The sequence below is a fragment of the Rhynchophorus ferrugineus genome, unplaced genomic scaffold, assembly GCF_030347505.1.
Source record: "Rhynchophorus ferrugineus isolate W39M unplaced genomic scaffold, kcgeb_rfMv2 rfM4, whole genome shotgun sequence".
NCBI lineage: Eukaryota > Metazoa > Arthropoda > Insecta > Coleoptera > Curculionidae > Rhynchophorus > Rhynchophorus ferrugineus.
Genome location: NW_027472583.1, coordinates 18,006,285 through 18,031,181, shown reverse-complemented (window position 1 = coordinate 18,031,181; position 24,897 = coordinate 18,006,285). Strand labels below are relative to the sequence as shown.

General features: G+C 29.4%; 1 protein-coding gene across 2 annotated transcripts in view; it reads right to left on the bottom strand.

Annotated features, from left to right (window-relative positions):
* The window catches only part of LOC143195855 (uncharacterized), a 192,023-nt gene extending 167,857 nt beyond the window's left edge, over window positions 1-24,166 (bottom strand). For both annotated transcript variants that reach the window (XM_076403330.1, XM_076403335.1), the window contains exon 1: window positions 24,052-24,166. The gene's annotated coding sequence lies outside the window, so the exon portion shown is untranslated. The remainder of the gene's footprint in view (window positions 1-24,051) is intronic.
* Window positions 24,167-24,897: the final 731 nt, after the last annotated feature.

Genomic DNA, 24,897 nt, shown 5'->3' with positions numbered 1-24,897 from the left:
GTATATATTAAGTAGCATATTTTATAACATGTTTCTGTATGTTTTTTTCTCACAAGTTAAGTGTTTTAAGTAAAATTAAACCATTTAACTTCACCATTAACACCTATCTTAAGTATTGATATATTTACTAATTTAATATATACGAAATATATATTTTTTTAATATATCTTAAAGTCTCCTTTTACCAACTATAGGTTTATCTGGACTGGGCCTAAAGTTTAACGTGGGCTCCGAACCACGGTCCTCAGTATTAAGCCTACCGACTGGCGAGTGACCAACTTTAGAAATCATCCCAGAAGACATCCGGTCTTATCCAGCCTGGTTACTGGCGTGACTGGGATCATTTTCCTTATCGGATTTTACACTCTTGCCTAGAACATTTACAAATTTTAAAGAATCACAAACATAAATTTACGGCCATGTCCCAGCAGGATTCGAACCCGCGGCTATCGCAACAGTAGGAGGACCGTCCCATCGCCTTTACCACTGCGCCACCAAGCCGGCCTATACGAAAATTTAATTCTATTCTAAAATCTTAGCAAATCATTAATTATTTTACCTGCAATAAAGATATTCTATTTATTGATTGACCTTTATCTTTCCATAAAAACTTTTATTGGCTCAGTAAATTGAATTTTCACGCTTAAAGAATATTGCAGTACTAAACGGATTATGACGACTTAATTTTATTATACATGTTTTATATATAATGTAAGACGTGATTTTTATTAAGTAGTATATTCAGTAATGGCCAGAATGGAGAAACTTGCAAATAATATAAATTTAATTATAAGATTTACTAATAAATTTATATTACCAATATAAGTGCATGTACTTTCCTGTTGTACTTATTATTCCTAGAATAATTGCAGACGAAAACAAATTAGAAGGCGCGGATTACAATTATATGGACATGAAAAAAATTAATGAAAAATGTTGAGTTTTTCCTATAAACTTTTGTGGAGAAATTGACTTTTTGAGTGAAAAAAAAGACATGGATCAAGATCATAGAAAGCGATCGAACAATTTCTGATACAAAAATGATTACAACCAACCGACAATCATTTCGAGACTTAGGGGCAAAGGTTAGACTTCCGTTAGACCAAACACAGTTCATCACGACCATGACGAATCCCCATAAAGAAAGATGGACTGCTTTTCAGGAGGTCGTAGAGAAAACCTTTTGACAAAACTACATTTTATTCATTTCTACTTCGACTGCTTTCCGGAAAATTTGGGAGATGTGAGTGAAGAGCAAGGTGAACGACTTTAGCGAGAGAAAAGATGGATATCAATGATGCTAGACTACTATTGTAGACGCTTTAGAGTTTCCAGATTCTTTCCGCAAGATTACAGATTACATTAATTTTTTTGAGCATATGTGTAATTTGCTTGTTATATCTAGTACTTAAAATTTAATTCTAATGTGATCCTTATCAGATTTAAATATGGATTTCAATAGTGATCATGTAAAGGCTGATACGCCAAAGGTAGTAACCTTACGTAAATTTTTTAATACTCTAATCTTATACTTTTAAAAGCCATACGCTTTATGACTCATATATTATACTCATATAACATACAAGAAATAATACTTGAATCACATATTTATATACAGTTACTATGTCTAAGTGTTATATATAATGACACATAACTGAAACAAGTTATTCTTCATACATGACTAGTACATTTAACTGGTGTATACGATAAACAGAATGTACGATGATGGAATTAAAGTCGTCTCTTTATAGTTTTCCAGATAAAGCGATGCAGCAAAGCGATAAATTGCCCATTCGAAAAAAAATGGTCCATGAAAATTTTTTCTAGGCAATCTGAAATTTAATTTTAAATTTAATAAAAGAACAGATGATGGTTAATGTACGGATTTGCTATAGATGCCTAAAATTGCCAGAGAATAACGCGAGAAATTTAATATACGAAAAACATAGCCCAAACGCGGATAAATCCTATTAGAATTTTATATTGTTATGGGCTTTTTCACTAACCATCTTTCAAATGCAGGCGGCCGTAAGTATAATAAAATGCAAAGCTTTGATATTTATGTTGTTCAAGGTTTACTAATTAAATATAAGATGATATTATTAATTGAAATAAAGGTAATATACTTTTAGTACTTCGTTATACTATTATGTATTCTACGTTATATACAGGCCTTCCAATAAAACACCCAGTGCAAGTCATAGATGACGTGGAATATAGTGTCAAATACGGTACAAATTTCATCCTTAATTTACCTTAGTTAAAAAGAGATCTATAAGTATTTGTATCGGTAGCGCTTGTACTTAGTACCATAATGATAATAATTAGATGTTATAAACTCGTAAACGTCGTAAAACAAAAATCCAATTTAATACGGCAACAAGTGCAACATGATAAAGTCATACATTTTGATGACCTACATTGCTTGTTTTATTGGAAAAACTACATAAAGAATTTTTATATTTCATTGATTAAGTGGAGAAAAAAACATCGTCGTCGGTGTTGAATCTTTGACCTCCGAGGGCTGCTTTCAGTGATCAAACATGTGGTAGTCGCAGGGTGATAAATCCGAACTGTAGGCGAGTGTTCCAGTACCTCCCACCCTAATTCCGATATTGTATCGAGCGTGAGACGCGAGCAATAAGGGCGCGCGTTATCCTGGAGAAGAATCGCACTTTCTGCTGGAATGTTCCTCCATTTCGAGCAATAAGCGGGTTTCACGTATGTTTCCAGAAGGCTAGAGTAGTATGCAGCATTAATGGTACCTTGCGTAGGAAATGGACGTACAGCACGCCACGCCGGTCCCAGAACACCGTACACAGAACCTTACCCGCGGACCTGGTTGTCTTCGCTTTGACTGGCGCCCTTTCCTCCTTCTTCCTTCTTTTCTTTAGACGACATCTTGCTTTCTACACTCTCGAATACAGACGAGACATGGGTACACAATAGTGAAAATTCATATTAAAAAACGTCCCCCTCCGCCTCGTATCGCATCAGCCAGCGGCGAGAAATTTTCAAACGCGTAAATTTTTGCTCGAAGTTCAACAGTTTAGGAACCTATCGTGCCGTTATTTTGCGATATTGAAGGTGTTCGTGGATGTTAGACTCGACACTACCAATACTGATGCCCACTTCAGCCGAAATATCTCAAACATTCATCCTACAGTTCTCCAAAACGAGTTGTTCTACGCGGCAAATATTGTCTGGTGTGGTGGTGGTTCGCGGTTGACGATCATGCGGCTCATTCTCGACGGTGTTGCGGCCATCCTTGAATGCTTTGACCCATTTAAACACGGCAAGCCTACTCAGGCACTTACTACCGAACTGATTTTGCAAACTCCGAAAAAATTATGTCTTTTTAACGCTTTCTCACACTAAAAAACGAATGAAAATACGTTGCGCTACGGCGGTCGACACTTGACGTTCACTCATGGTCGTAGCAGGCGCGTGAAATGTGTGCTCCCGACGAAAGCCACACTGTTCGAAAGGGACACAGCCATCACATACTCAAGCCACACCCTCCAAAACATACATGCGCGCCATCTACATCGTTTCTCCCCATCATATTTGAGCCACCCTCGTATCAGTGCTTTCTGAAATCTTTCTCATTGACAAATATTTATGCGCCATAGTTCCGGTATATTTAACTCCTTATCTATTTCACAAAAGAGTAACATTTAGAAAACACATACTTGTTTTAATTCATTGTTTTGAAAACAGCAATACTCATAAAATCACTAAAACTAATTCCCAGGTTTATATAAAATGTTTCTACATGTCATTTGAAGAAATAAAGAGTTTACTAACGTTAAGGGGTGTCCACCCTAATGTTTTATTTTATTTATTGGATATTTTTTTAAATATTTTTTTGTGGCCTTAAAAATACATAGAATCCTAAATTTTGACTTTTCAATCACTTTTCCAACAGAGTTTTTGAACTCACTGGATTTGCCAGGCATGCCATCGCATAACTTACAATTGAATGTTGGATCTCCAATTATTTTGCTTCGTAATTTGAACCCGCCACGGCTATTCCACGGTACGCGATTAGTCATTAAAAACTTAATGAAAAACGTTATCGAAGCCACCATTTTAAACGGCAAGATTCGAGGTGAAAAGATATTAATACCACGAATACCTATTATGCCCACATATGGGCCAATTCAATTTAAGCGTATTCAATTTCCGATTAGATTAACATTTGCGATGACTATTAATAAATCCCAAGGCCATGCAATGTCTGTTTGTGGCTTAGATTTGAGCACACCATGTTTTTCACACGGACAATTATACATTGCATGCTCTCGAGTGGTTAAACCATCAAGCTTTTAGAGCTCCATGCCTTTTTCGCTCATATACCACATCCTTACACACTTCCAATTAGTAAGTTTTTTTTTTCTACAGTATAAATTCTCTAGAAATTATTTACATCGCAAAACCGTGTTTTCGGGTCAGCTAATAATAAGGTACCACTTACCATTAAGATCCTAGCAAGTATAATCATTTAAATAATTACACAAATTATTGAAAAAAGTAGAAATAAACAACCAATAATTAAGCATTTAGCAGAACATTGACTTCTATTTCTTTGAAAATAAAGAGATGATACATCAATGCATATTTAGAATATTTAATTGTTTTATTGTTATTTATATTTTAGTACAATGACATACTGCAACAATAGATTTTAACAATCTAATTATAGACTAAAGAATTGTTTTTCCAAAACTGACAATATTCGTTCCGATAATCCACTAAATTGGGGAATTACATCGAATTGCTATTGTTCTATTGTTACCGTTTTGGTATGTGTTTTCACAAATCTGTCCCATAATCGATAGAAAGTACAAAGAGTGTCATATAATAGAAAAAAAATTATAAACAGATATATTAATATATATATTACTATGTTGAAACGATTTGAAATTTATACATTTATACATTGACATTTTTATGAATTTGCTCAATTATTCATGTTCTCTCTCTTTAGACATTTTCCATCGCATGTTAACTTCTTGAAACAATTCATAAACTACTAAAATATCTGAAAGTATGCGATTAATTGAGAGTTTCAGATGTAATTTGCAATTCAATACATTCGAAGTTTTTCAAGGTTCCTGGCCTTTCTTTGTTAAAGACATCGAATTCACCACTTTTAAATCTACAACGATCCAACCAAAACCGAAAACTGGGATATGACGGCATCGCTATAAGATCCTAAAAGTGCTTGATGGACTTCAGATTTATTTATACAAAACAGTAAAAGTAAATAATGAAAATGGAATTTTAAGCTTGGAATGGAAAACTCACTGGTTATCTCAATAGCATAGTGGCCAGAACCCTAGGCCGATTACTATACTATCCCTATTTTTTATGACTACCTGACTCGTCTGATGAGAATTTTAATACAAAAGAATACATTTTAAAATAAAATATGTATATAATAATCGTTGTAATAGCTAAATAAAAATAAACCAAAGCCTTATTTAACCTATCTATTATGTTATATCCATTTTATATTCTAACATAATATATACACACAATTTAGCTGTGGTGTTAAACCTACCTAACCTTATTTATCTGTTTACAATATTATTTTAACTGCTACCAACTGACTACTTTGAATTGAAACAATAACCAAGTCGGTTCCTCCTTCTACTACCTTCTGACTGCAAAGTAGTCAGTTCCTAGTAGTTAAAATAAAACTGTAAATATATAAATAGGATTAGGTAGGTATTAAGGTAAATTGTGTGTATATAATAGAATATAAAATAAGTGTAGTCGATACGTTAAATAAAGCTTTTGCTTATTTTTATTTAGTTATTACAACGATTATTATATACATATTTTATTTGAATGTTTTTTTTTGTGTTAAAATTCTAAGTTGATTATTATTTAATTTTTAGTGAACTCCTTGTTTATTTTTTGAAGTCAATTTTTTTGTCAAAAATATTTTATCATGATTACTTTCTGTTTATACAATAATATCTAAAAAATAATTTTTATTTATACGAAGCGAAAATATTCCTTGCCAATCTAGTGTTTATCTAATACAAATATTTATTTATATATGTATTATCTGTTTCAATTACTCCGATGTTTATATATAATCTCAAAAGTAATCCCGAACATATTCCATAAATTTACTATAAATACCATTACAGTAACGTCGAGTATTCCCCGGGGTCACAGGACAGCAGGAACCGAACGAAATTCTATAATTTACGGGGTAATCGGGACTTATTTCGGTTATTTTTATTCGGTATCCGAGAGAACAAAAAATTCTATCGATCGCACTATAACTATTTTCGGGGCCGCGAAAATTTAAATAATTGAGCGGAAAGGTAAATTGGAGATTCTACGTGAACGAATCGAAAATCCACAATGGAATCGGTTTGTTTCGGTTCGATTCTTATTTAATTTAAAATTTATTATTGGGTTTATGGGCGAAAATGAAATATTTAGTATCGGGATCGTTGAATTTTTGTCACGACGACTATTTAATTCGTTGTTTTTGAGGGATACGATTTAATCAATAAGCTTTAAATTCTTTGATATAGTAGTAGGGGGCCTTATGCATTTATTTGGGCATTTATTTTGTGACAATATATTCAAAATTGATTAAAATTAAAGAACACCCTTATCAAACTGTGATTGGAATATATAAAACATTATCATACATTCTATTTCATACAATGTTGGCATACAAAATTGTTTTACTTCATCAAGATATTTGATGTATTTCCCGTCGCAATTTGTAAATTCGTTTTAGAATCACACAATATTTTCTTTCTCATTTTGTTCTAGTTAAAAAGAGGTACAATGCTGTCTGATTTTGTACAGGAACGATATAATGCAGTCCTCTTCTTGCCAGTAAAGTTCGTTAGAGAGCTGAGCATTTTTACTGTTAAATATTAATTTGTTGCGATTTTTATTGAAAATATTTAGAAGGTGTTGCAGTTGCACTGAATATCATATGGACTCGGTCATTGAAATTGTCAAAAAATTAAAAATATAATCAGTATCAGCTTGATGTTTAATATCAGAGATTCGATATTTGAAATCTATAAAAACATCAGTAGTTTTTCAATACAAACATAATTTAATAAAATTATTTCTGAAATATATCGAAGGGGTCAAATCAAACATCCGGATATTCCTTTCAAAAGTCTAAAAGTTTAAAACTCTAAAGATTTTTAAAGGCATACAATAAAATGAAAGAACATGTGTTATGTGTTATGACAACAAAAGTTGATGGAAAAAGGTAAATGTTGGAATAACAATTAATCAGGTTTTATTAGTCATAAAATAAATAAAAACAAAGAAAATCCTTATTTAACGTATCTATTACACGTATTTGATATTCTTCTATATGCACACAATTTAGCTTAATACCTACCAAAACCTATTTATCTATTTACAAAATTATTTTAGCTACCAACCAAATACTTTGAAGTCGGTGCCAAACCCAAATAGTTATATTAATATCAATTTGTTTTGTTGGTATTTTAATTTTTTGTATGTCACAAAATTATATTATTTTTGTATTGGTTGTGCTTGTTCAGATGAAGGCAGTATAGCTAGGATAGCACACGCTTTTGAAATGGTGAAAAAGAATGAATACGGATCGATGATTGGATGATCGTTCTGAGTTATCAGAGAAATATTTTAATTCCGAATTATTATTATTTTATTTGATGTTTTTTCAAGATTCTCGTAAATGCTCGTTAGCCCTTTTTGGAGGCTATTTATGAAAAACATGTTTAAAATGAAAACAAACTTCAAGTATGACAAGTAATATATTAAAATGTATGGTGTAAAATAGCAAAAGCGACAATAAAATTATTTTAATGAATTAATTGAAAACAAACAAATAAATAATATTATATATAGATAAAAGGCAATATAAAAACAAACCTATGTAGAAAATAAAATAGAGTTTTAAAACAAATGCTAATTTAAAAAAAAATCACTTTTAGTTGAGTTAAATAAACTATACTTTCTCATAGTGGTAACCTAAAAGATCTAAAAATCAACCAATAAATAAAACAGTAACCGGAAAGGTAAAAAATCAATACATTTGTAATTAATCTCATCAGGTCATAATTATAATATTGCCTTTGTCCTACTGTCTCACATATGTTTATATTTTAGGGTGATTTTATCATACTAAAGTATATATTTAAAGGTTATTACTATAGCCGAAATAGGTATACTGAAACATATCTTCTGTTATTTCATACAATGCAAACACCATATATTAAATTTATTGTACTGTTTTATATATTACCCTTCGCTCTAATTAGCATTTATCAACTGTACTAAGTAAACAAAGCATTGTATTCTGCTTTTGTTCCCTTGGTAATGAATATTTGACACAAAAAATTCAACATATAATAATACAGGATGCTTGACACATATATCTGATGATATATGAAGTTTTACGGACTACGAAAATACTGCGGCTTTTAGCGTTATATTTATATATTTTTAAAAAATAAATCGACTTTTTATCCATGTTGATAGATGATTTTTGCCTTACTTCGAGGAATAAGTCACTTATACGCCAGTGTCAGCTTAAAGCTTTCAAAGGAGTATTTTAAACTGTTAGAAAGTTATATTATATATCATTTGATGAATTTGCTAGAAATATCCAAGGATCCCGGGTTACGTCGCTAGAAATATGAAATAATACTGAAAGATTTACAATATATATATATATATATATATATATATATATATATATATATATATATATATATATATATATATATATATAATGTATGTAAAGAAATTGAGAAACACTTCGGTATTATGAGAATGTTATATCAAAACATATGATGGGCAATTACTCATAGCATTTTAGTGAGCAACAAACTAATTTGACAACAAGCGCTACTTTTAAATGATACTTTTTACAAGGAATTTACAAGGAAACACCGTACCGAATGACACAATAAATAAGCGTAAAAGGTAAATATGATCTCTAATGAAAGGAAAATATATTACTTGGATATACAACTGTTAATTAGGTGGATTAGGCCTCCATTGGATACAACTACAGAAAGAACGTATTCAGAACTCTAAATCATAGGTGGTATGAAAAAGAGTTCAATGTAAATATAATCAAACAACCCTAACCTACAAACTATTATAACTGTGTACTTAAGTGTTGTTTTAAGTCCTTTGATAATATACCCATTAGATTTACCGTAATATTAAAATACATTATATTTGATAACAGTATTTTTGTTGGTGTAACAAAAATTGAGGAACGCTTCGGTATTATGAGGATGTTATATCAAAAAATATGAAGGGATATTATTAATAGACTTTTAGTGAGCAACAAACTATTTTGACAACAAACCCTACCTTTAAATGATTAGTTAACAATTAGTTGACTAATTATTAACTGAAGTTACTTTTTCCCTATCTATTGTTTAATATTTTGCTATTCTTTTTATAGTGTTGCCGATTCTATAAGAATTAGTATGTAATATCAAATAACAGTATTTGATTTCGCAGGAGTATGATGGCAAATATAATCTAGCTTATTCAGTATGCTTAGCTCCCTAAAATTTCTGGTTCTGTTTGCATCTCAGTAAATTCGTTAAAAGAAGTTATCCAACGAAGAACGGCTATTCTGTAGATCCACAAAAATATTATATACTAAAGCGTTAAGATCTACAAAAGAACTTAGTCCATTATTATGTTACATGCCATTTTGCAGAATAAGTAGCATAAGTATATTCTTTTTGGGAATACCTGTATAATTGCTAATGTATTATAATTGAGTTGTTTCAATAATTTCTTCTACAGAATATTTCAACAACAGAAAAGCGATAAAGTGTACATTAAAATAATTTATGTCTGGTTCGGAAATGCGTAAGTTATGTTCTAAGAAATAAAAATTAGTGTTACATAAATATTTTTGAACATACATCACAGCAGATCTGAAGGCACCTACCGCGTAAAGTATACAAATTTAGCAACATCTCATGCCATCAAAGATTAACGTGTTACACTTCTTTGAATAAATTCATTTTTATTTTGGTTTTGTAAGATTTACAATTATAGTTATGAATTAATTATTTGAATATAAAAAGTAGAAAATAAGGTTAAAGAAATGTTGTTGATGTTACTTGGCATTAAGTAGACAAAATTTATAGTTATGGTAAAAAATGGTAAAGCATTTGAAATAATGACTAAGTAGATATTTTTTAATTTCCTTCATCACATCAGTGTAGTTAGCTTCAACTTAGTTTTAATGTTTTCAAGCTGCTTAAAATGATACCTTCTTGAGGGTAATTATCAAAAATACAATGGAGCTAAATTATATAAGTGGGATTGTGTGACTATTTGATTTGATTTATACGACTTACAAAAAGCCGCAAAAATTAATGTTGTGTAAGAACGTTATCAGTCATCTTAAAAAATATTTATCCCTGAGAAATGTTGGTGTAGCAGTATTTGTTTTTTTATATTGCTGGTAAAATTAAATTAGAAAAAAAATAAAATGGCAACCATACAATTTGTGGGGAGTTTAGGTGCTGAAATATAGCGTAGTAATTTGGACAGGGCAAGCATTTTATTTTGTTAATTACAAGAACTTTGTCATCCTAAAGGGTTTTATTCCCACTAAGGTGCCCTGTCCTATCTAATAGAGAAAATATAAACCCTTTAATATAGCTAATATTCCTGTTACAACAGCGGAACTGTTTAATTATCCAGGAAAGAAAACAATATTTTGAGAAAATCATCAGAGAAAAATCAGATCCTTTTAATTCTGTACAAATAACATATTATTTATCGCAGTCGAAGGTCCACTCTTTGATCGTAAGTATACTCGTTTAGTTCCAACATAAAACGCTGATAGACGTCAATATTGAATAGCGATATGAATATCACACAAGCAACGCTTTCGTCGATAGAAGAGGTTTAAGGATGAGGAAGCAAAAGTTAAAATCATTACAGGATGTTACTACTGTCAATACTGCTAATCTTTTAGTTGATTATTGGGGAAATAAAGTCACTGTACAAGCACATCATCATTAATCTCAACAGTACATCATTATTATCTGTTCTTGAAGGCCTCGAAATGGTAACCCAGAAATTAGCAAAATAAACGTTCGAAATATTTTTGTCTCAGTTCCAATGTTATTCCTTTTGATAGATCTAATCTCAAAAATATTGTTTATCAATCACTGTCTATCTAATTTCCAGGAGTTTGTAATAATGTAACTCTTGATATCCCATCATGTCTATATGCTGGTTTCGGTTAGTTCACCCACGACTTTTTACATTTATAACTCTTGCCAACATATATTTCTGAAATCCGATCACAATTTTCTACAAAAAATGTAAGGTTTTAGAAAATTTTTATTTGTATCTTTTAACCCCCGAGTAACAAATTAGATTTGTTTTGTTCCTAATTATTTTGTATATATGTCACAAAATTATATTATTACTTTTGTGTTGTTTGGGCTTCTATTGGTTGGTACTAGCTAAAGTAATATTGTAAATAGATAAATTGGTTTAGATCGGTATTAAGCTGAATTGTGTACATATAGGAGAATATAAAATACGTATAGTAGATAAATGAAATAAGTATTTTGTTTATTTTAATTTAGTTATTACGATTACTATGTACACATTTTGTTTTAAAACGATTTTCTTTTGTGTTAGAAATCTAAGTTTGTTTATTTTTGATTTTCTGGTGAGTTCCTTATTTATTTTTTGAAGTCAATATCCTCTTCTTAATGTTAGATATTTACTTAATAAATTACGCAGTTATTTTAGTAAGTATTACAATGGATAGGCGAAGTATATGTGCCTATGTCCGTATGAGGAGAAATAGGAATAAAGAAACAATGTTTAGAAGTAAAGAATATTTCAGGCTTTGGGGTCCGCTACCTAGACTTGGTGATTTAGTTAGATTAGTTGCCCCTGCCGGGAATTGAACCCACAATCTCCGCATGTGAATCAAACGCTCTTATCACTACACTATAGAAGCAGTTGCGTGCAACATTTCTGTGGCTTCTCATATGATAGGATTGGCGCCTAAAAAGTAAACTGACCGGATTTTGGTCTTCCGTTATATCAGTTCAGCAGTAACATTATACCCAAATATCTGATTACCTTAGATAAAAAATATGTGAAAACTTTGTACATGCCTTTGAAATTTGAGCTTATCCCTCGATTTTCCTCCGTCGCCTCATCACATCCTGACTAGGCTTCAATAGGCCTACCTCGGAAGTTCACTGTCTCGAAGAAAAAAATTGTTTTGAAAATCAATCCATAATTAATGGAAAAATTGGCGAACATATAATTTAAAAATTATACAGTCGAACATAGAGCCTCCTCTTTTTTTGAAGTCGGTTAAAAAGAGAGGAAATTAACAAATGTTTAAATCAAAAAAAAAATGCATTGAAATAAGAGACACAAAATATGTATTTATTCAGTTGAATTATTATTTACCTACAACGGGAATTATGTTTTTAATTTCATTTTGCTCTGCAGGTCACGAAAAATGTTTTCATTCTTTTGGCGGTTTGAATAATTGAGATGTATTACGAAAATAATTTTGCAGCCGGATCCGATTTGGTCTCTGGCGAGTAATCGGAAGTTCGTCCTTGGCGTTGTGTTAATTTTACTTGAGGTATTTCCAGGCAAATATTTTCAGCGTCCTTCGTCTCGGTGGATGTACAGCGGCAGTTTTAAAAATGAAGATGTATGCTCCGTATATATCGCCTGCGTTTATTTAAAAATATATTCGTTTCTAAATGTTATATTACTTCCCGGTGTTAAAATATAGATGGTCGCATTTGTTTCTGTATTTGTTTGTCAAATACATGTTAAAAACAATATTTAATTATTAGCATTTCGATTGAATTATTGATATATAAAAAAATTTGGAAAATTGGTGCCCGCTGCATATACATATATAACATTTATATATATTATATATCTCAGATGTTGAACACGTGCGAAGTACCAGCAGCGATGTCCAGTAAATGTTAACGAAGATCTGACAACCTCGAGATGTTGATTTGGAATGTTATATATATAATGTATATCTATATATATATATATATATATATATATATCTATATATATATATATATACATATATATATACATATATATATATATATATATATATATATATATATATATTAAAAAACCCCATGACACGTAAATTACAATAAGCTACTCACATCTAGTGAACTATCTAGTAATCCTTCCTTGATATTTTTAGCCCGGGTGTAACATTACAGAACGACACTTATTTGGTGTTTAATATTGTGGTGGTTGGTACTCCACATAAGGGTAAAACACGACACAGTTTCAGAACTCAAGTATACTAATTCAAAGGTATTATTGTCTCTTTAACCTCCGGATAGGTTTACTGTTGTCAAACAGTTGTAGTTGTTCAACACTTTTATGTTCACACGACTTCACTTGGTGTATTTTTGCAAACCGTTTAATATTTGTGCTTACCGTTGGTACCTTTAGGTAGGTCCTTGGCTTGGTCCTTTGTTTTGATAAATTTGGGTAATATTGATAGTATACAATATAGTAGCACACAGGTCTCAAAATTTGTTTTTAATAATAACAATTTATTATGAAGTAATAAATCGGATTGTTGTCCAAGCAACAACTTGTGTAATTTGTTTTGAACCTCATATAATGTTCTACTTATTGGACAAAATTGTAACCAATATATCTTGATACTTGCTAGCAATATAGCGATACCATGCAATTAGTTGATTTTGTCTTTTCAACATCCATTCTTCTATTTTGTATGTATGCATCAATATTTTGTATTTTATTTCGTCATTCCATTATTCTGCTGTGTAAATAACCAATAAACATAACTTATGAATGATATGCTTCGAGTTATATACTATTATCCAGTGATACCAAAAAGCTTACAGTTCCTTTATCTAGAATTATCAACTCAATTGATCCTTTGTATTTTATAGTATTATTATTACTGATAATTTATATTTCTTCTACAATATGAATTGAAGACTAATAGCTGAATTTAATAGTGTTGTAAATGCTATAAATATTTTTAACGTCAAGCTTTAATGTGTGTGTGACTTCCTTTAAAAGTAAAAGACAACTCAGAGAACTATCATTCTTAAAATAAAGATTTTTGACTATTTAGAAACGCCTTGAGTGAAAAAGTTAAAAAGCATTAATTAAAAGCCAGATAACATTCACATGGAATAAGCGGCCATGCAAAATAGAACGAGTTATATTACAAAACGTTGCCATAAAAATACGCCTTCAACTTCCTGTGCAAAGTATTTTACCGACTATAGTATATATATATATATATATATATATATATATATATATATATATATATATATATATATATATATATATATATATATATTATACCGACTATAATTCTTGTGATATACATTTTAATATTGACATCTTAATTAATTCAGCATTTTTAGTAAAACATGTTCAAGATTTTGGAAGATGGCTGAAATTATGGCGCCAAATTTATTAAAACCGTAAACTTATTTTTCTGCTTTCAATAATTGTTAAGGTATTAAAATGTACCATTCAACAAGTGATATGTTACATTGAATGATAGAGGTCATTTAAAATGATCTCGAATATTAAAACAGTCTGTTGAGTTATATTCTTAAAAGTAATTCAAATCTCCAACTAGTTAACTTAAAGTTCGTTATTTTACACATGTTGACATAAACATTTTGCCATTCGCCAAGATTTTAAATCTGCATTTATAAGCAAATTAGTGTTGTCTCCAATTGGCTATCATTATATATCAACTTAGATCAAAAGATTTTTTGAAACTGAAACCCTAAAATGTATGTATGTTAAAAAGATTATTGATATACAAGTACTAATTCATTTAATATTTATTGAAGTCAAAGGAATACATTTAAACACTTGAAATATAATTATTTTATTTTATTGTCATCGAATTGATAAAATTAATTATGATTGCCGTTCTTTTAGAGCATATTTTAATATGTTTGAAATATTAATGAACCAAATACCCGAAAATTGCAGCAACTTATTATAAATAATATAAAATAATGATATTTTAGTCTCTTAATGGCTAATCTCTAAGTATTCCATTCTTAACCATGCATGTGGTAATACTAATCATATATGATGACACTACTTATATGATCTTTCTCAATTCTAAAAGACATTATTTTTTATAAACTTGATTTATATGTCAATAACTGTAATCCTTGTTTTTATAATTACTTTAAATCTTAAAAAAAGAAACGAATGTTCCTTTTTATTATTGAAATAAAACGTTTTTAAATTTTAATTTAGAGTAAAGCTTCAAATGTAAGAATAAAACATAATTTGGGTGAAGTAGATCTGTCAGCGACAGCGCGTAACTCATAAATTAATCCATTAATATTTCCCCTCGAACCTAATGTAAAAATGAATCCGTTTTGCAAATGTTAAATTGATTATCCCCAAAGATAAAGAAAAGAGTCTTTAATAATCGCTATTGATAAAAAAAAACGAATTTTGCGGATAGTTTTATCAATTCACAGTTAATATATCTACTCTAATTTTAATAATTATTTATGTGATATTTTAATTTTTAACAGACTTCGTAAAAGGAGGAGGTTTTATGTTCAACTGTATATATTTTTTATGTATGTTCACCAATTCCTCCGTCAATTGTAGACTGATTTTCAAAATTCTTTTTTTATTCGAAAAAGTACACTTCCGAGGTGGCTAAAACGAAGTCAGGAGAAATGGAGCACATACAATGCATGTACACCGAGCCCACACAATACAAAAATAATAATATCATTTTGTGTCATATACACAAACTTAAATTACCAATAAATTAAATTTAATTTATTGCTCGTGCCGACTTCAAACTAATCTGTTGGTAGTGGTTAAAATAATATTGTAAATAGATAAATATATTTAGGTGGGTATTAAGCTATATTGTGTGTTTTTACTAAAATATAAAATACGTGTAATATATAGGTTAAATAAAGTTTTTGTTTATTTTTTTGTAGTTATTACGATTATTCTTTAGTAATTTATAATATTCATTATTAGTTCCTTATTTATTTTTTGAAGTAGTTTAATTTAAAAAAAAAATATATGGTTCGTAATGCGAAATTAACCTGTTTCAAAATTTTGGAGTAACTTGAAATAACAGCAAAATTAACAAAATCTGATTAGAACGTAGAATTAATTCATAAAAATTTTCAAATAATATTTTTAAAAAATGTTCAATGTTGCGTAACTTTACAACAGTGGCTGAATTTAATTTGAATTTTGGCGATCGAGTGCCAATTAAAGTAGACTATTTTGCATGGCCATCCAAATGGTTTTATAGTGGCACAAAATATATTTCCATTTCTGGAAATTAAGCCAGCATATATTCAATACAGATATCATACAACAATATTTTCACAAATTGGATCAAATATGTAAATTGTTTTAACATTAAAAACTTAATTTTATATTTTCATATCTTTCATTTGGAATTTTGATTTGTTATACTCATGATTTATACAAATAATTAATCGGAATAATATTCTATGATATCTGAAGAATCTCAATTCTTCAATTAACATTTCTTTCAAATGTTTTCAATCACTTGCCCACATAGATTAATAAACTGGTTTAATATTCCAGATTTTTGTCCATTTGATTTCTGGCTTCTTATCGTTAAAGGATTCTCATCAAACGAAGAGATAATAACACATGCACCATAGTGATGGGATTCATGAATTGTAGAATGGTTGAAATAACTATCTGAACTTGAAGGAAATTGTACATTAAACTAAAATAATTACTACAACCATATGGATTTTCATTTCGAAACACGCTTTATACATGATATGAAATAATCAAATATGTATAATTCATTGTTGTTTACTTGTACAGCATTTTAACAGAGCAGCAGAAGGACATATAAAAAATTAACGTAAAAACGATAAAGCGAGAGGTAATAATGCAGAGCAAGGATTATATATTCACAACACTCGCGTAATGTGCGGAGATAATGTAATAATGAAACGAAACTACCCCGGGGCTTAACATTTGCCTTCTAAACAGGTTAAACAAGAACACATTAAAACCTTATTATCACCGCTCTCCACTAAGAAATAGCCTCTTTGGTTTTATATTTGGGTTCCTGTAAAAACGTATAGAGGGTGTTGTGAAATATACTCGTTATATGAATTTATGTGTCGTTTATGTGTGGCTTTCCTTACGTGTCGACAACCCATAAAACAGCAATAGGAATTAGTAATGATAACATGAGTTAATTTCTGCGTGAACTTGCAATAATTTGCTCTGGAGAGAAGTGAACAGGACTAAAAGGACCTATCATGCCTCTGATAAAAAAATGGGGATGGGTGCTGGGCCAGATATTATCAAAAGGCTCCTTGTTTTGACTCTATTATCGGGAAAATACCAAAGAAACAGCCAAGAAAAGCATTAATTAAGATCATCATCTAACAAATGCTTTCAGATTCAGAATTCAGATTACGAAATGTGTTACAACTGTGGAACGTCGATTAAATAATCATGATTTCCAAACCAGAAAAGTCACCCCGTGAAGCAGCGTCATACTGACCAATATCACTATTTCCGACAATGTCTAAACTATTGGAAAATTTTTGTTAAAAACAATAGAATCATTGACGAAAACATTTTATCAAAGATAAACAATTTGATTTCAAGACACAAGATTTCACGATTGAGCAGTTTCGCAGAATAACCAAGTAATAGAAAAATGTATTGTCATAGAATAGAAGAAAATAATAATGTCATCGAAAAATGACTGGAAGGAAATAACACTTGTTTTGTGATATTGTAAGATGTTGCTCAAGATTTCGATAAAGTTTGGTATAAGAATGTATAGCTTAATATTAAAAGGGAAATATTAAAAAAGATTAGAGTCAAATTAACTGATCGATATATCAGAGTGAAACAAGAAGATACCTATTATAACATGAGGTAAATACAAACAGAGGTACCACAATGAAGTCTACTCGGACTACTCCTTTATTGCCTTTATTGCTTGCATACGTTCAACAAAATCATTGTTACTGTATCTGCTGATGTCATAATAATCCTAACCATTCAGGATAACAACATTGAATCAATCGAAAAAGCACAAAAAGCTATTGCTGAAATACAATGCTGGATAAAAAAATATAAAAGATACATTCGCATGACCTCTGATGTTAAACTAAGGTGTACGCTACAGGTTAAGAAAAAAATCAAAGAACTCAAACTGCAGTACAAAATAATGTATTGGTTATTGGGCAAGGTATTGCGAGGTATTGTTGATGCTCCACGATGACGTTATGACAATCTACATAAAGAACTAAAGGTAGAACCTAAAGGTAGCTTCCTCAATACATTAATGTCAACGTTCATGATGTCAAACGAAGATGTATCAATCCTTTCCCGTATAAATTGTGAGAGAGGAAAGGACGGAGATAATTTCTTGGAACAGTTAATTTTAAATGCGCTTATATTTTCCAACGGTAGTAAAAGCGAGACGGAGATGTACATATTCCTTCACGTACTAACTTTTAAAAAGAGAAGGAAAGAAAATGCTCAATACTATTAATATGCAATAAATAATTTCATTTTAGATGAAGTTGAATTACTTTTATATATGAATGTTCTGTGGATCTGTTTAAACATAAAAATCAAAATAAATAATAAAATCATAAAAATATAAAAAACACTAAGCCATGACATAATTAAAAATCATCGCACAATAACTACTTGTGTTTTTTTAAATAAAGCATATGCTTTATTTGTTATTGGACGGAACTATTTTTTAACAAAAATCGAGAGATTAATCGAAATATTACCTATTATTGCCATAAAAATTGTCAAAAGTATTTTACTATTTATCATTCAGAATTTTAATCTTTTTACCCCATTACATTACCAATATTGAAACGTATCTAAAATGCTGCTATATTAATATAGAATATATCATTATTTTCAAGCAAACTACTAAGAACTACTTTTCAAGAAACTATATATATTACATATAAATCTAAGTAATTATAAATTGGGTACATTTTTGTCAATGTCGTGGCTAAGACGACAGAGCCAGAATGTTAACAATCAGTCGAATGAAACTAGTAGAACCAAAAATAGTAACTAAAAGTACACCACTGAAACAGTCGATAGTAAAAAGTAGTAAAATCAGTCGAAACAAAAATAGCGACTGAAACAGTCGGTAGTAAAAAGTAGTCAATTACTAAACTTTCGATAGTCAATTTAAGTCCATAGTTTCCGAAGGCTATTTATTAGTGTTTATTTACCAGTTTGCTAAAATAAATTTAAGGAGAATCCTAAAGAGTGATATAGAAATTGTGTTATACTTGGCATACTAATCAATAATTTATCTTTAAATTTTAGACCTTTATTTTATCACCCTTATTACTTTATCAGCTATTAATTCAAAAAATACATACAATGCTTATAATTTTATTTATTTTTTAAATTACATATTTCAATACTGGTTTTATTCAAATATTTAAGAAGATCAGCTGAAGTGGAATGATTAGTCGTAACTCCGATTGTTAAGAAATGATTAATCAAGTCGATCGAAAACGGCAAGGCAGAAAATGGTGCAGCTATGGGAAGCGGTTCTTCATTTTAAAAGCAATAATGCTCCTTTTCGTCTCCGATTTTATATTCCGCCCGGAAACGTAACGGTTCAAGCGAATAACCCAATGTTTCTACTTGTTGGGGACTTGATTTAACCTGGGGTGAATTTCGTTAAACGTCCTGCTCGCCGTTAGTATTCTTACAGTGACGTATATTACCATTTGTATGATTATTAGAAAGTTATTCAAACACGCTGCATAAGTTGCTGGAGGGTTTTTTTTGTCAGTGTTATGCGAAGAATATTGGAGTTTAGATCATTAAAATGGCCCCATTGTTGATGAATTATGTTTTCCATTACACCTTTTCATCTCATTATCATGTCTTAAAGTTTATATTAAGAACATTTAAAGCTTAATATCCCAGAGAGTAATCGGGAGTTGCCATTATTATGTCTAATTTAAATAAAATTACTGTAGAAATATAATAGTCCTTTAAACACTTCTGGAATGGGGGAATTTAATTTTTAAAATATACTGCCCAACGATAGACTAGAATGATAATATTTATAAAACGTTTATAAATTTAATATCTCACCTTTTGCAAAACTACAGTAATACCTTGAAAATAAAACTGTTTTCATCATAGCAGTGTACGAAACTAATTAGCTAGCTAGTTGGAGTTATCCTCCAAGAAATATTAACGTTTAATAAAACACTTTTAATGAACAATTAATAATATTTGATTCAAATTCTAGTTTTTTGTTTACTCATATATTTGTATTACTAATTTGTGTTTGGCGCTGGGGTGGTGTCTTATGAAACATATAGTACAAAAGTTTTAAAAGTTGTATTTTAGATCTTCGCGTTCTCGACATCTTCGAAAATTTGAAGATGCGCAATTGTAAACTCAACAGCAAGAGCTTACACCTCGGCTTACAATCAAACAAACTAGGATTGCTGAGAAAACTAGGACCATTTTCCTTGCCGCATCTATTACACGGTGTGTCTATTTCCCCCCTTGTGAAGCCTCAAAAATGATATATTTTTTTGTTTCGTAAATTGATAAAAGTACTATTCAAGAATATACTCTAAAACTTTCAAAGCAAGATTCCAAAGCATTTAATAGTTATAGGTGTTTTAGTGAGCGTCCTCCGGTCTTATGGGTATAGCGCGTTACGTAGTACGGGGCGGTATTGGAAGAATCCGTCGTTTCTTTTAACAATAGAGATTTTGGAATATATAGAAGTATTAGTGATCCAGCAAGGACATTTCCCACTTGAAAATCAGTTTAAACTTAACGTTTAGAGCGTGCGTTTCATTTATACAAAAAATGTCTGTGTATCCTAAAAACGAGCGTGGTGAAAGAAGAAAAAAAGAAAAATGAAAAAATCAAGATATATCGGGAGGATATTTACTCGAAGGATATTTAGGCGGTCATATTCCAAATTCAAGTGAAATCTTCAATTCTCCAAATTGGCGATTGGCTCCATTTCTCAATATTTGCATTCTGGTTTAAAAAATTCTCGGCATATTTGGCAGCGTGTATTTTAATGTTCTTTAGTATTTTTAATATTCTGAACAAGCTTAATATTACCATTGGTAGCAGAAGCTTCAATTATGCCCAAGAGGCATAATCCGACAAAATCGATGCAGCTCTCTGGAGTGTAAAGAAATTCGAAAAGAAAAGTAGCAAGTCGAAAAAGACACATATAAAGCTGATGAAGGACTGCATATAGTGCTGAGATAGCTGATTAATTAGTAAGTTGTTTAAATTAGTTAATTACTGCCATAAACTTCCCTCTACTGCTATTCCAACTACAGTTCACATAGAAGAGACACTAATAATTTTTGTTTTAATTTATTTAATTAATTTAAGTAATAATTTGTTTAAAAAAATGTGTTTCAGATGAATCTTGTGAACTATAGAATGTAGACTAGGAATGATGAAGACACATAACGCGCGGCAACCGATATCTATTGTATGATTCAAAAAACTTTTCAAAAATTTGTTTATTATATATAAAATTAATATGAAATATAAAATATGTAAATTGATGTTGAAAATTTGTTTTATAATTTGAAGAACTTAAAGCAATGTCCGTCTTTAGGTATTATTTCTCCCGATGTTTCGAGCAACATTTAGATTCCACTTCAGTAAAAAGACACATTTCTTCGAGACTATCCGAAAGTCGGCTAACTTTACGTATCATCGTAAAAATGGAAATATTTTTCAGCCACAGCCGGAGGGATGAAGCTAGATTTTCACCTACTTTGCAATATGTGACCGAGAGCTGACATGTTATACATTCACTTCACCACATTCATTTTTGTAAATTATTCAAACCCTTCAATTACTATCAGTATCGTTATTTTCTTTCAGTTTAAGTTTTCAATATCTTTCATCCTTTATACCAATGCCGCCATATTAATTCCTTGTGAAAAATAAACAACAATCATTAACACAATCAATATGAATAGTATTCAACAATAAATGTATAGATTACGTAATATATTTAATTTTATATAAAAATACAGTTTATATTAATATTTCTTTATTTCAAGTCAAGAGAAATTTAATATAAAAAAGTGAAAAAATTAGTTACTATTATATTTAAAAATTATTTAAAATTGTCAAATCTCAATTAAAATATATATATTTATTTGTTGTTATTTATTTGTTGTAAAAATATAATATATATCTTGGAAAATAATTAATATTCAGAATATTTAAGAATATCATCAATATATAATATCAAAACATTCAGGACAAATTATTTCATATTATTGCATTTTTAAATTGGATTAAGATTTAGTTGACACATTGTATGTCATTGTAGTCAAAATATAAAAAATAAATTTAAATAATACCTTTTTACTGTACACATCAATAGACAAAAACATAATTAAAATAACATTTAACTGCTCATGCAAATCCCTAGTATGTTAAATAGATATTTTCATACAACAAAATAATTAACATCCAAACATTATAATGCATACATGTTTGTTAATAAGTCCAATTAACATATATATATGAACCCATAAATTTTTTATCAAAATGTAATAAACATATAACAAGAAAATGTTTGAAAAAATATTGCTATTTAAATACAACTTTTAACGTTTTTTACGGTATGTGAACGGTATGTTAAAATACATTATAAATAAATTTAAAATATTAAAATGAAATGATTGTTGATTGTCTAAATATATCTCAAATGAAATTAGGAGAAAATTAAATTAAAAAATTGTAAAAATATATTATATATGTTCAATTAGTTACTGTAGTATTAACACTTTTAAGTTATATTAAAATTAATTAATGAATTATTAAATTACAGTTAAAATGTATACAAATATAATATATATCTTGAGATACTATTAAATAAAAAACTTTATCGAAACAGAATCGTCATTCAAGTCAAGAATATTTCATATTAGCAAATTTTCTAGTTGGAATAGAAATGTATACAACATGTTAGTCATGATCAAAATATATATAGTAATGAAGCCTTTTACTGTAGAGACGTTTACAACATGCGAAAATATAATTGAAATAAATTTTAACTGCCAATGTAAAACTCCAGTATGTTAAGTAGATATATTCACATACCACAATAATTAACATTATAACATTATAATACTTAAATGAATATTAATAAATCTAATTTACATAGAAAATAGAAAATGTTAGGATAAAATATTTCTTTTTTAACTAAAACTTTTAAATGTTATGTATATTGTTGTTTAATAGTCTCTCTTAATTTTTGATCGTACGTAAATGACACGTTAGAATTCAATATAAAAAATATTGTACCCGCTTTAAAATGAACTTCAGCGTAATATTAATTAACACTGTTAATATGGATAGAGTTCAACAAGAAATGTATGGAATATTCAATATATTTAATCATTGTACGTAAAAAAATATTTTATATTAAACAGTTATTTCTGTCTCAATATAAATAACAGCAAATTAATTAATATAAGCTTGGAGTGTAAAAATATATCATTTTAAATTAGTTACTGCCATAATTAAAAATTATTTCAAATTGTTAAAACTCAATTAAAATATATAAAAATATAATATATATCCTGGAAAATAATTAATATTCAGAATATTTCGGAATAACTAAATAAAAACATTATCAAAACAAAATTATCATTCAGGTCAACAATATTTAATATTAAATTTTTAATTTTAGTGGAAAATTAAAATTATTAATAATATATTAATCATAATTAGAAAATATCCTTTAATAAACCTTCGTACTATAGAGAGCAACAGAGGAAAATATAATTAAAATAAATTTTAACTATCTAACTATGCAAAACCTAGTATGTTTAACAGATATTTTCTTCTGTTTTTCTTAATTTCTTATCGTACGTAAACGACACGTTAAAATACAATATAAAAATGTTGTACCTGTTTTAAAACGAATTTGGGCTCATCACAACAACGAAGAAATTGAAAAACATTACGATTACGTCGACGCGAATATTCGGCCGCTGGCAGACACGGCCAGAAGGGCACGCAGACGATGGAAAACTAACGTCCGTACACAAGTTCACTAGTTTAGCAGGGCGCCAGGACCGACCAGCAGCGTTCTTGTGTAGGTCATGCGCCTATTTTGGATGGATCGGTAGCCCTATAAAAATGTGATGACAAGAAGTTCATAACTCACTCAGTTCACAAAAGAGCCTCTATAAGATAATGAAAACATTGTTTTCCCAATAAGGACTTTCTCCTATAGTACACGTATGTCCATATTTATGAATAAAAAAATATTTTTTTAATATTCGAATATTCGTTTAGATAGGCCTATTATTATTTTTATTATAATGTATTTTACTACAGCCACTTTAAGACACTAATAATTGTTAAGGCTTTCTGAAAATCCTGCATATAATGACAGGAAAAGGTATAAATTAAAATAGGAAATTGCTAGCACATGTCACTAAGTATTTTAAAAATTCAAATTATAATATCATTTTATAGGCTATGATCTAGAATGAAGATTCATATATGTCCTTCTTTTTTTATTTCATATTTCTAATTCATATACTTTACTCACATACAACTACTCTGATTGTTTTTCTACATATATCATACATTATTTTTGATCGTTTTGTATCATTACTTGTTACATTTTCTCCAAAAACTTGGTTTATGCTTGGCACATACACATATTTGGCAACTATGATGTTGTGATAATCACAATATGTAAAATAATATAAATATTATAGAGTAAAACATTTACATACATGAGTT